The 12,199-nt window shown below is 45.1% G+C and overlaps 1 protein-coding gene across 2 annotated transcripts in view; it reads right to left on the reverse strand.

Moving 5' to 3' along the window:
* SOCS5 (suppressor of cytokine signaling 5) overlaps positions 1-11,221 on the reverse strand; it is a 60,516-nt gene extending 49,295 nt beyond the window's left edge. The window contains exon 1 of one of the 2 annotated variants that reach the window (XM_064277135.1): positions 11,066-11,221. The gene's annotated coding sequence lies outside the window, so the exon portion shown is untranslated. Of the gene's footprint in view, positions 1-10,731; positions 10,812-11,065 lie in introns of those variants that run through there. The other variant, XM_064277136.1, reaches the window with a different exon arrangement.
* Positions 11,222-12,199: the final 978 nt, after the last annotated feature.

Consider the following 12,199-nt stretch of genomic DNA (forward strand, 5'->3'; position numbering starts at 1 on the left):
ACTCTTTCGCAGTCACTTAGATCAGACTTCACCCTTCTCCTTGAACACACTATGCCCTTTCATTTGTAATAAAATAATCTAGAATAAACAGTAACCAGGCTAGCATATTTTATTTTTTATGAGCACCCTTATACTATTTAAAGCCATTAACTATACATGTACAGAGGTAATGAGTGAAAAAACAATCAGACGATAGAGCCCACTCTCAATTAGCCCATTTTCAGAGCCTTATTAACATGACCAAGCGTAGGCTAAATGGAAAAGGGAATAAAATGTTTTGACTACCTGCTGAGCTTCTTCCTTACAGTAAATTAATGTTTAAATGTTTCAGTTACAGGACTATTTTGATGGCAGGCACACAGAGAACTTTAATTCAATTTTCTTCATATCTGTCCATTTCCTCATCCGACGCTTCCGACCTTCTTCATTTCTGCCATCTCTCCTCTCCCACCTTCTTTTCCCCTCCTGTCACGTGGGTCTTCACTGCATCCCCTGCCGTCCTGCCCAAGAACAGCCTAGCCCTCTATTGCTCTTAGATGCACGGCACTTAAAAACGTACAAAGCATTTTCACATGTACTTACTCACTTGGTCCTCAAGACCTAATTTTTTAGATTTGAAGATCAACTATCACATATTGAACAGTTTATATATAGCAGATGCTGCCCTTGATACTTCTTCATATTTCATCTCATTTTTAAGGAAAGCCCCGTTCAAAGAGGCTCAATGACGCATTTAATACACGGCTCTTCCCTCTGCTATTCCACGGCCCTTCTTCCCTGGCTTGTCTCTCAACCAATGTCCAAGTCTTCCTCTACTCCCAGACCAAGAATGTCATACCCATTTCAATGCTGTCCCAATGTTTTTCACACCACTATTTCACACATGGAGCCCTAGTGGCACAGTGGTTAAGCATTTGGTTGCTAACCAAAAGGTTGGCAGTTCAAGTCCACCAGCTGCTCCCAGGAAACCCTAGGAGGCAGTGGTATACTGTTCTACAGGGTCGCTATGAGTCGGAATCAACTCAAAGGCAACGAGTTTGCTTTTGGTTTATTTCATACATGCCACTAGATGAAACTAGGTCTCTGGACTCCTACTCTAGCATCTTTTCTACCAAATATTACCATCTTCATCAATGACCATTAACAATCCAGCACTTTATAAAGGAAACATAAGAATTTTATGGGTGGCCAGAGCTGATTTACTGATCTGAAAGGGTAAACTGCACACCAAAACATCCCTAGCTCCTTAAAAATCAAGAATTTAAGAATTCCTTAAATCCTCTCAAAGTACCTAGACACCATCTCTTGTGGCAATGATATCCAAAGCAGAGCACAGCAAGAAAAAGAGCATTTCATAAACCCTGAATTAAATTAAACTATTGCAAGTTTCAAGAAATGTGTCCTCATATCCTGGGAAACTTTCAGGATTAGCTATGAAAAGACCAGGGCCTAAGTCCCAGCTCTGCAACATCTTTGCTGATTGGGAAAGTCACTGGATCTCTCTCAGTTAGATTTCCTCTTTGTAGAACTGGTTACCACCACCTACCTTTCACAATTGTTAAGAGGATTAAGTAAAAAATAAAAAATAACAATAACAAAAAAAGATTGTAAATCACTTACCCTGGTAACCCCTTATAAAATTATTTTTACGTACAATATCTTTTTTGTTTTCAGAACCCTTCCCAACAACCCCCAACCTTCTTGGACTTTCTGGCCCAGCAGCCACTGCAGTAATGCCTTCAGGGAAGTCACCGGCATGACTACTGGATCCCCTTTCTAGGTCACAACTCAGGTCCTATAAATATAACTTAGAATTTCTCCTCCTCAATGCATTATCTTGTACTGTCACACAGAAACGCATCAAAGCTTCTCCTTGTTGGACTGGCTTTTAACTAACTGGAACAGCACATAGTCAGCTACAAATCTGGCGATTTTCACTGCCAGTTTGTGTTTTAAATCAGTTATAAAAATGTTAAATAAAACTGGCCCCAGCTCTCATCATCTGAAAGGCAATGAGACTGGACTGCTCTCTCATCTTAATAGCCAGTCGAAGACTAAATAATTAGATGTACTAAATCCCCCTTGGCTACACGCATATTTTAACCCTTAAGCAAGTTTCTGGATGTCTCTCAACAGATTGCATTTACATGTTGAGTGAGCATATCCTTTAGATTTAGAATATATTTGCAGTTGTGCTAATACAAAAGCGAAACGTGCCAACATGCAGGACCTGGAGTCAGAACTGACTACAGGGCAAGGGTTTTTGGGATCTAAGCTGGGGCTAACCTCCTAGAATTCTGGTTTTCTCAACATCTTTCTCTATCCAAGTTCCAATCCTATTCTTCTCCAACTACCTACCACATACGCAGATCCAGAGTTAAGGATCCCTGGTGGCGCAGTGGCTAAAGCACTCAGCTGCCAAGTGAAAGGTCTGCAGTTTGAATCCACCAGCCGCTCTACCGGAGAAAGATGGGGCGGTCTGCTTCTGTAAAAATTTACAGCCTTGGAAACCCTATGGGGCAGTTCCAGTCTATCGCATAGGCTTGCTATGAGTCGGAATCAACATAATACCAATGGGTTTTGGTTGTGGGAGTTCAGTTATTGTGTCATTTCCCATTCCACCAATCTGTTTCTCACTGTCCCGTTTTATCTGTTATTTAAATAATCTTCTATCATCTCAAACTCAAGAATCTGCTAACTCGAGTTCTGTTCAGAATAAGACTGGACGTTATTCCTGTTATAGTACAGTCTTCAAATAAAACAAGGAAGTCATAATTTGAAGACAATTCCGAGAGCAGATAAGTCCATTTCAAAACACAAATTTTTAAAAAACATTACCTTCATTAGTTTCCTCTTATTAGCTGACATCTCATTAAAGTAAAGATAAGTTTAATACTAGTGTTAGCATACAAGTAAAGTGCCTATGGGCTATTAGAGAACCTGTGTAAATATATTCTTGCTATACTGAATTTAGGAAACCCTGGTGGCATAGTGGTTAAGTGCTACGGCTGCTAACCAAAGGGTCGGCAGTTCGAATCCGCCAGGCGCTCCTTGGAAACTCTGTGGGGCAGTTCTACACTGTCCTGTAGGGTCGCTATGAGTCGGAATCGACTCGACGGCAGTGGGTTTATACTGAATTTGGGCAACTCTGGTGGCATAGTGGTTAAGTGCTACAGCTGCTAACCAAAGGGTCGGCAGTTCGAATCCACCAGGTGCTCCTTGGAAACTCTATGGGGCAGTTCTACTCTGTCCTATAGGGTCGCTATGAGTCGGAATCGACTCGACGGCAGTGGGTTTATACTGAATTTGGGCAACTCTGGTGGCATAGTGGTTAAGTGCTACAGCTGCTAACCAAAGGGTCGGCAGTTCGAATCCGCCAGGCGCTCCTTGGAAACTCTGTGGGGCAGTTCTACTCTGTCCTGTAGGGTCGCTATGAGTTGGAATCGATTCGACGGCACTGGGTTTATTTCTTAGAGATTTTACACCTGGAGGCAGAATAAAACCAGGCAATTACTTTTCAGTTAAAGTAATCAGATGCAAATTTACCCAAAATTAACAAGAGTCAACAGTCCAGCCTAACTACCCTTCGAGATTACAGTCCTGCATCACTCATCATCCACGACGCATTCTCTGAAATAGGACGTTATGTGATTTGGGTGTTGTGCAAACATCATGTTACATATTTGGCAGAGCTATATGGGATATCTTTTTGTTTCATTTCCAAATCAATACTCCTTTGCCCTTTGCTCCTGCTCTCACTAGCACTGGTTTTGTGGCGTTTGGGAACTACGATGCACTGCACAGTAATGTTTTCAAAAGAAAATTAAACAGAGATACCACTACAACACTCAACAGACACGCAACACACGTGACTGGATGCTGCTACCCAAGAGTCAACGCGTGCGCTGTTACACAGTAAACTTTCTATTTGTATGTCAGGAAAATTCACATTAAATAATAATAGAAAGTACAGTACCTACATAAGCCAGTAACACAGGCATTTCCTGTGACTACCAAAACATATCTATCATACGTCATGCATGTACCGCACCATCAGCATCCGGTAGTGCACTTTGTACACAAGAGACACGAGGTGAACACGTGTGCGGGAAGCTGGTGCATTCGCTGTGTCTGGTTGTGTCTGCTACGTCCTGCTCACCAGCTGGGACTTCTGAACTCTGCTATAACCTCACGGGACCACTGACCTATGTGTGGTTGGACATCGCCTGAATGGATGTTATGCTGCACAAGACTGTACTTCCGCTCTAAGCGGATTTGGAAGCTCTTTCCCCCCTTAAAAGGCAGACAGTTGTCTAAATTAGATAAAGAATTCATCAAGTGGGGCAAGGCAGGTAATTCATATTTCCTCTCTGTTGTTCTCTAACATCTACTAGATAGCCTACATCTACCTAGTCAGTCCACGTTCCCATGAATTTTAAATACGAGTAACAGGCAATCCACAATGCCATAATCATTTTTAAATACATGAAAAAAGCTATGGCTCAAAAAAAAAAAGCAGTGGCTAGTTGTACTTTAACATGGCATTTCTGATGTCTTCTGAAACCATATTTAACTAAATATTTTAAGTCACAGAGATTATATAATAGTCCTGAGGAAAGAGTCTGCATGTCTGGATTCCACAAAATTCCTAGAGTCTTCACATAAATACAAAAAATGTCCAATACACTGTGATAATGTTATAATCCTTATCATAACTGTTAATCAAAAGGAGATTGAGTTGATCACTTTCAAATATTAAAATTCTGTATTACCTTGAAAATATCCTGATTAGTGCAATAAGTCAGTCACAAAAGGGCAAATATTTTATGACTCTATGTATATAAATGCTCCAGAAGGAGACCGCCAGGTCCTTCTTCCTAGTCTGTTTTAGTCTGGAAGCTTCACTGAACTCTACCACGGGTGACCCCGCTGGCACCTGAAACACCGGTGGCCCAGCTCCCAGCATCACAGCAACACGCAAGCCACTACTGCGCGACAAACTGACAGACCTGGAGGGACCAGCTCCTGGAGAAGGATATCACGCTTGGTAAAGCGGAGGGTCAGTGAAGAAGAGGAAGACCTCCCATGAGATGGTCTGACACGACACGGCGGCTGCAACAATGGGCTGCAGCGTAACAACGATTGTGAGGATGGCGCAGAACCAGGCAGTGTTTTGTTGTTATACACAGGGTTGCTGTGAGTCAGAACTGACTAGATGGCACCTAACAACAACTTATATAAAGTATCTAGAAATATCTAGAATAGACAACTGGTTATCGGGGTGGGCAGGAGGGAGGGGGAAATGGAGACTCACTGCTTAGGTGACACTGAGCTCTGACAAGCGAGACAGAAAAATCTGGAAACGGATAATGGTGATGGTTGCACATGATAGGAGCCCTGGCATGGCAGTTGAGAGCTACGGCTGCTAACCAAAAGGATGGTAGTTCAAATCCACCAGCCACTCCTTGGAAACCCTACGGGGCAGTTCTACTCTGTCCTATAGGGTCGCTATGGGTCAGAATTTACTCGATGGCAACGAGTTTGTTTGTTTGTTTGTTTGTTTTTGCACAACATGATAAACACAACATCAATGAATTGTACGTGTGAAGAATGTTGAAATGGCTTTTTTTTTTTTTTTGCTACATATACATGATTAACGGTAAAAACACCACAAAAAAATTTCTATATAAGCGAAAGAAAAACACAACCCCGGAAATTTCTAATGGATCCACGTAACTCTCTCAGCCCTGGTAGCATCAATTTGGAGTAAGGAGTTGATCCGTGCATTTCTCATTTGAAGTACCACCGAATGAATGTCTGCCAGAGATCTAAAACAGAAAAGCAAGAACCTACTCCTGACATAATAAGGATGCTTTTATGCTATAATTTGTTTCTGATTTGAATCCCTCATCTGTAAAATGGGCTCACTTTAACGAAACTCTAAAGACAAGGGCAATTAAAACATATTAAGTGTAATATATTTTTAACATAATTAAAATTAATGTTAGTAAAAAAGTAGCAACAGACACAGCAAACGCTTACCGTGTACTCCAGGATACAATCAGAGTAAGAAATAAAAGTAACAGACGATGAGAAGTTACACGTTGTTGCAGGGGGTAGCAATGCCAGAAAGAAGGATCACAAAGGTCCATGAGAATCAAACTTAAGAGGGCTATAACCGGGAAGAAAAAGCTATAAAAGCAGTAGATGTGCCTGAGGAAGCAGAAGCAAATACCAAGAGAAGAAATCCACAATCCCTTAGGGGATACATCATTAACAAAGACTCTGAGATAGCTAATGACTCAAACTGTCACCATCGAGAACATTTACTAGACCACATGTTCATGACACTAATTGGACCTGGGTTACAGTGAACTGAAGAGAACTATCCGCCAGGCGCTCCTTGGAAACTCTATGGGGCAGTTCTACTCTGTCCTATAGGGTCGCGGCACTGGGCTGGGGTACGTAACAATATAGAGTTGCTGTGAGCTGGAATCCACTTGACGGCAGGGTGTGGGATATGTAACAAAATTGGAACTGTGTAACTTTATCACTTACTAAAACCTAATAGTTTAAGGAACAAAGACATCAAAATATTCACTCAACAGAAAACAAGGTTCAGTAATTTCCTCATGGTTCCATTAGCAGGAAAGCGTTGCAGTTAATTAAAAAAAAATGTTGCTACAGCAGTGATTCTGACTCATAGCAACCCTGCAGGATACAGCAGAACTATCCTACAGGGCTTCCAAGGCTGTAAATCTTCATGGAAGGAGACTGGCACATCTTTCTCCCACGGAGCAGCTGGTGGGTTTGAACCACCAATCTTTTGGCTAGCGGCCGAGCGCTTTAATCACTGTGACACAAGCGTTCCTGTCTTAAAGAAGCAAAAAAAAAAAACTGTTGCCGTCGAGTTGATTCTGACTCACAGTGACCCTACAGGACAGAGTTTAACTGCCCCATAGGGTTTCCAAGGAGCGGGGGGTAGATTTGAACTGCCGATCTTTTTTTGTTTAGCAGCTGTGCTCTCAGACCTTATAAATTCCTGATTTCCTCACCTAAGCTTAGTCCACAGGCCTCTAGAACTTGCTGCATTTCACCAGAATACCCACACAACCAATTAACAGCCATGTGATTCTTGCACAGTGAAGCTACAATATGGATCTCGAAACGACATCCAGAAAAACTGACACAATCACCCTAACCTGACATGCAGACCTAATTTAAAGTACAATGTAAGAAGAGAAAGGAGGGAAAAAAAATCCTGAGAGCTTCATTTGTATAACGTGTCCTTTACACAGACTATTACTTGATCATCATCATCTAGGAATTTTTTGTAGCCTAAAAGTGACTGCTCTCAGTCCCGAGTGCCTACGTACACTTAAGGGATCACAGAGAATAATGTCAAATATTTATTGCATCCATACTGTGTGCTAGATGTGTTTAATCCTCACCCCTACCTTATAAGGGAAGCCCCTGGTGGTGCAAACGGTTAAGCGCTCCACTACTAGCTGAAAGGCTGACAGTTCGAACCCACTCAGAGGCACCTCAGACGACAAGCCTGGCAATCTGCTTCTGAAAAGTCAGTCTTGAAAACCCTTTGAAGCAGTGCTACTCTGCACATATGGGGTCACCGTGAGTCAGAGTCAACGCAACTGCAACTAACAACCACCCTATAATGTAGGTACTTTACAGATGAGGAAACCTAGGTACTCCGTGGTTAAATCATAACGTTATTAAGTGGCTGAGACACAAATCCAGTCTTTTTTTTTATTACAACTATGACAGGAATTATTTTCATAATTACCATATAATTCTATTACTGCTTTTTTAAACCTACTAAAATCCATTTTATCCATATAACAAAACCCTCAAATTTTCTAAAAATAATATTTTTCATGAAATTTACTTCAAAAACATGAGCCTCTTTAAATTCTGAATCTTTTAAGCAATTAACTAAAAAGTAATAAAACAGAATTCGTATTTTAATCTAGATGATAGTTTGTCTCTTTATTCCAATGAGAAGGAAATAGCAGCACTTCCACTAACAATGCCGCATACTGTTTTAAACCTTCCAATAAAAGCTCACCCAGCTTTGCATCATTTCATGTAAAACAGTAACTCAACTCAAACTCCCCCATCTTTGGAGGGGAACAATATCACTAGTAATCCAAAACCCATTTATAGTTGGCACCAAAATGCATTAGAAATAAACAGTGTGTATGTGATAAAGTGGAAAAAACTCTGGACTAAAGTCCAGAGACCTGCACATCAATCCTGGCTCTGCCACTAACTAGTAATTTAGTCCCTTCAACTGCTCTTGGCCTTCGTTTCCTGATCTTAAAAAGAATCATCTCATTCTCTACTCTTTCAGCTTTAAAAGAAAAGTGACTCATACATATACATCTTTTTTCCTAGCTTCCCATTCTAATTCTGTTTAGTTATTACCAAGGCTACGAACTGGTTCAGTCATGGCCGAGGAAGCAAAACCGGAACAGAACCAAATTTTTACAATTTGGGTGATACAGAATGGGAAAAGCCCTGGAATGGAAGACTCATAAGAGGTGCAATGAGCCCCTTCTGGAGCCTGATGCATGAGATTGGGTTACTGGTAGGACTGTGGAGAGCGACACACATTCAAAGTGGCACAGCTGGTCGCCATCTTTGAGCGGGGCACTGCTGTTTCTAACTCTGCTCAAAATTTAATCAGATGGGCAAGAGATCTGGTTGCTATGCTACCCTGCCCTTGTTTTCTAAGGAGATTAGGTTTCTAGCAGGGCTGTGAGCTGTAATTTTTCCCATTCTGGTCATCGTTCTGGTTCACCCAAATTCTAAAAATTCAGGTCTCTTCTGGTTTTGCTTCCTTGGCCATGACTAAACCAGGAGGAACCCGCTGGAAGCCCTGGTTCTTACCACTACTACACAGCCATTAAGTGTATATTTCCTTAGTTCTGCCAAAGGAGAAAACAGCCCAAAGCTAAACAAAGGTGATGGAGGGAAGACTTCCTGATCACCAGTTTGCTATAGATGGTTCTCAAGGTGAATAATGCAAAGGCTATTATAATGTTAAAAGGTGTTAGGTTTCAATATTTTAGGCTGCTGTTTTGTGTGCCAGTACGTTTTCCCTAAGGAATAGTAAAATTCAAGGACAACAGGGAGAAAAGATATAATTATCCATTAGTTATTCAAGAACTAAAAAGGTGCCAACTGAAAATATTAACTCCTTTTTGCAGAAATGTTTTCTGATTGCTGAATTACAGAGAAAAATAAGATACACAAATTTTTCTAAGACACATTCCCTAATAAAACAAGCTTTCATTTTGTAAACCGTGAAGACTTATAAAGAATTAGTAAGATACCACGTACGTGATTAAAAAATATTAAGAGGACTAAAGGCTAGCTGTGCAATTCTTAGCTTACTCTTATGAGTGAAATGAAGAACCTCTGTGGACTGCCAGTAATCCTGGTGTGCTTTCTCTAGGTTCCCAATCCATTCTCAAAAGAGTATTATGTAAATGCTAGATTATTAAAACGAAGTGTCTGACATTAAGATTCTCAACTGTCAGGCAATTCAATCTGATTTTAGTACTGCTTTCAAGAGCTGCTGGCTTACGAATATCTCCTTCCGAGTTCAAAACTTGAACCTGAAAAATATTTTAAAATTTCCATGGGATTTACACTTCAATTCTGCATGACCTTGTAAAGACACAAGGGAAAGAAAGCATGTGAATTACTTATTAATCTCCTAGAATGAAAACTGAACAGTCCAGTCCAGTCTAAATGTTAAATTGGGAAGTAAGCCACCACTACAGATGGAGAGGCTGCTACAAGGATTTCAAGGTATAGTAATGAGAATTTCCAGCAAAACTAATCATTGGTAAAATACCATCAGACACACACACACATTTAGAAAGAGTAACTGAAAGGGTCCAGCAGCCAGCCACCTCTCTGTCGGAACTGCAAAAGGAAATGTCAAAAATCACCTCATGACTCCGATCCCCAGCCCTTTTTAAAAGTTCAGTACAAGACGTGTACTTAAACTGCTTTTTAGCATCCCTTTTTAAATGCAACTCCCTCTCCAGAAAGCCACTTCCCTTCAGCTACTTAGGACCCCAAATACTTGCAGGGGGGTCTTCCCTGCGCCCGCCTCCGCATCCTTTTTGGCTTCAGGTTAAACCCTCGTAGGTGCTCCAGGCGCCTCCCCCATTCATGCTCCCCAGTTCCCTCCCTCATTCCCCAGCGTTCTTCTCCTCGACCTTGAGGACCCCCAGATGGAGCCCCGAAGAACTTGCGCGGCGTCCCCTTCCCTGCAGCTCTCGTTACTGCCCACGAGGACTCCGGCCGTTTCCCCTCGACCCACCGCGACCCCGATCACTACCGCCCTCCCACTACCCCGGGGCGACCCCTTTCCCCTTAGATGTCCCCCGTCCCTCCAGCCAGAAAGCCGCTCGACAGGAAGACACCGAGAACCTACTAAGCGCAGGGTCCCACTAGGCGCGGCGCGGTGGGCGCGGGGCTCGCGGCCCGGGCTCGCCGCCCCCGGCCCGCCGTCCTCTGCCCGACCGGCCCATCCCGGCCCGGGAGCCGGCGCTGCCTCCCCCGGGGTGTGGAGGCGCCGGCCGGAGGCGGACCGCGCCGGGCGTGGACTCCCGGGGGCCAGAAAGTCGGCCGCTCCGGGCGGCGCGGGGCCGCGAAGGGGGCGCCGGAGCAGGCGCGAGCGGCAGGGACACTCACCGTCGGCGCGCGCGGGGCGGCCTCACCCAGGGCACCTGCGGCCAGGCAGGATGGGCCCGGACGGCGCAGTCACCGAGAGGGCGAGCCCGCCCGCCGCCCGCCGACCCCGTCCCGGCGCCTCCGGCTGCCGAGCCAGCGCACTCTCGCCTCCTCCGCACGGAGCCCGGGGACCCCAGCGCCGCCGGATGCCCCCGCCAGGCCCCCGCCCCTCGCGCCGCCGCCTCCCCCTCTTCACCCTTCTCCCCTCCCCCCTCCCCCCAACCCCCACCGGAATGGAAAACACCTCCCGGGGCGGGGGGCGGGAGGGAGCACGCCTCTCTGAAGGGCAGCCTACCGTGGCCAATAGCAGGCGGGGCTCTGGAGGGGCGGGATTCCTAGCGGCCAATCCGGAGGCGTGTAGGTGAGGGCCGGAGGAGGGGGGTGGGGAGCGAGAGGGGGGCGGCCCGGGAGTCAGGGAGGTCCGGCCGCTCGGGTGCTCGCCGAACGCGGCTGCCATTTTGGAGTCGGGCAGTTGCGCCGGGAGCCGGGTCCGGCCGGGGGGAAAGGGAGGAGCCAGTCAGGTGGGAGAGAGGCGGTCACGTGGGGCGGGGAGGCGGAGAGGAAAGCGGGCTGCGGAGCCGAGGGGAGGGGTCAGCGGCGGGAGTCACGCGGGCCGAGGAGGGTCACGTGGCCGGGGAAGGGGGCCCTCGGTGGGCTTGCGGGTGGGAGGTCAACCTGAGGTGGGAGAGGAGAGAAAGCGTTGTCCTTGCTTTCAACCCTGTCATGGAAAAGGAGGGGAAAACGTTAAATAGCGGACGAGAATGCCGAGTAGGAAAATGTGAATGAGTCTCCCCAGCTCCCCCAGCAGGGAGCCACCCAGTTACCAAATTCCAAGATCCACCAGGAGCTCAGCACCACATTGAAGTCAAGCATTCCCATCTCCACGCACAGCTGTCACAAGAGTAACTAACCCATCGGATGGGTAGGGTGCCCTGTATCCCTCTTTTTGCCCGCACCCTACATGGAAGAGCCCTCGCCCTAGAAGTGGCTGAAAGGGTAGAAAAGAGAAGCGTGGTGGAGGGGTTGTGACCCCTGCGGGACTCTTCCCATCAGGCCCTTTAGAAAGATTGTCGTCATTCACAAACTTAAGGGCCACTTTCTATGTGTTAGACATACCCATGATCATGTTTGAACGCCTCTAAACATACAACGACAACAACAAAAGCTTGCCTGAGACCCTGTCTAAACCCAAACCAAACCTATTACCGCAGAGCCGATTCCGACTCATAAGAGACCCTGTCTAGTTCTCCTTACTTCAATTGATACTTCAAGTACCGGCTAAATAGTTCTCCCCATAGTCCACTGAAAGTGTGGCCCTTAAGGCTACCAGTGACCTCCGTTTGGCCAAGTTCATGGGTCACATTTGAGTCCTATTCCTTGATCTTAACTGCAATCAATTCTGAGCATGATGGCCTTCTCTAAGGGTTGT

This window comes from Loxodonta africana, chromosome 26 (assembly GCF_030014295.1).
Source record: "Loxodonta africana isolate mLoxAfr1 chromosome 26, mLoxAfr1.hap2, whole genome shotgun sequence".
Taxonomy (NCBI): Eukaryota; Metazoa; Chordata; class Mammalia; order Proboscidea; family Elephantidae; genus Loxodonta; species Loxodonta africana.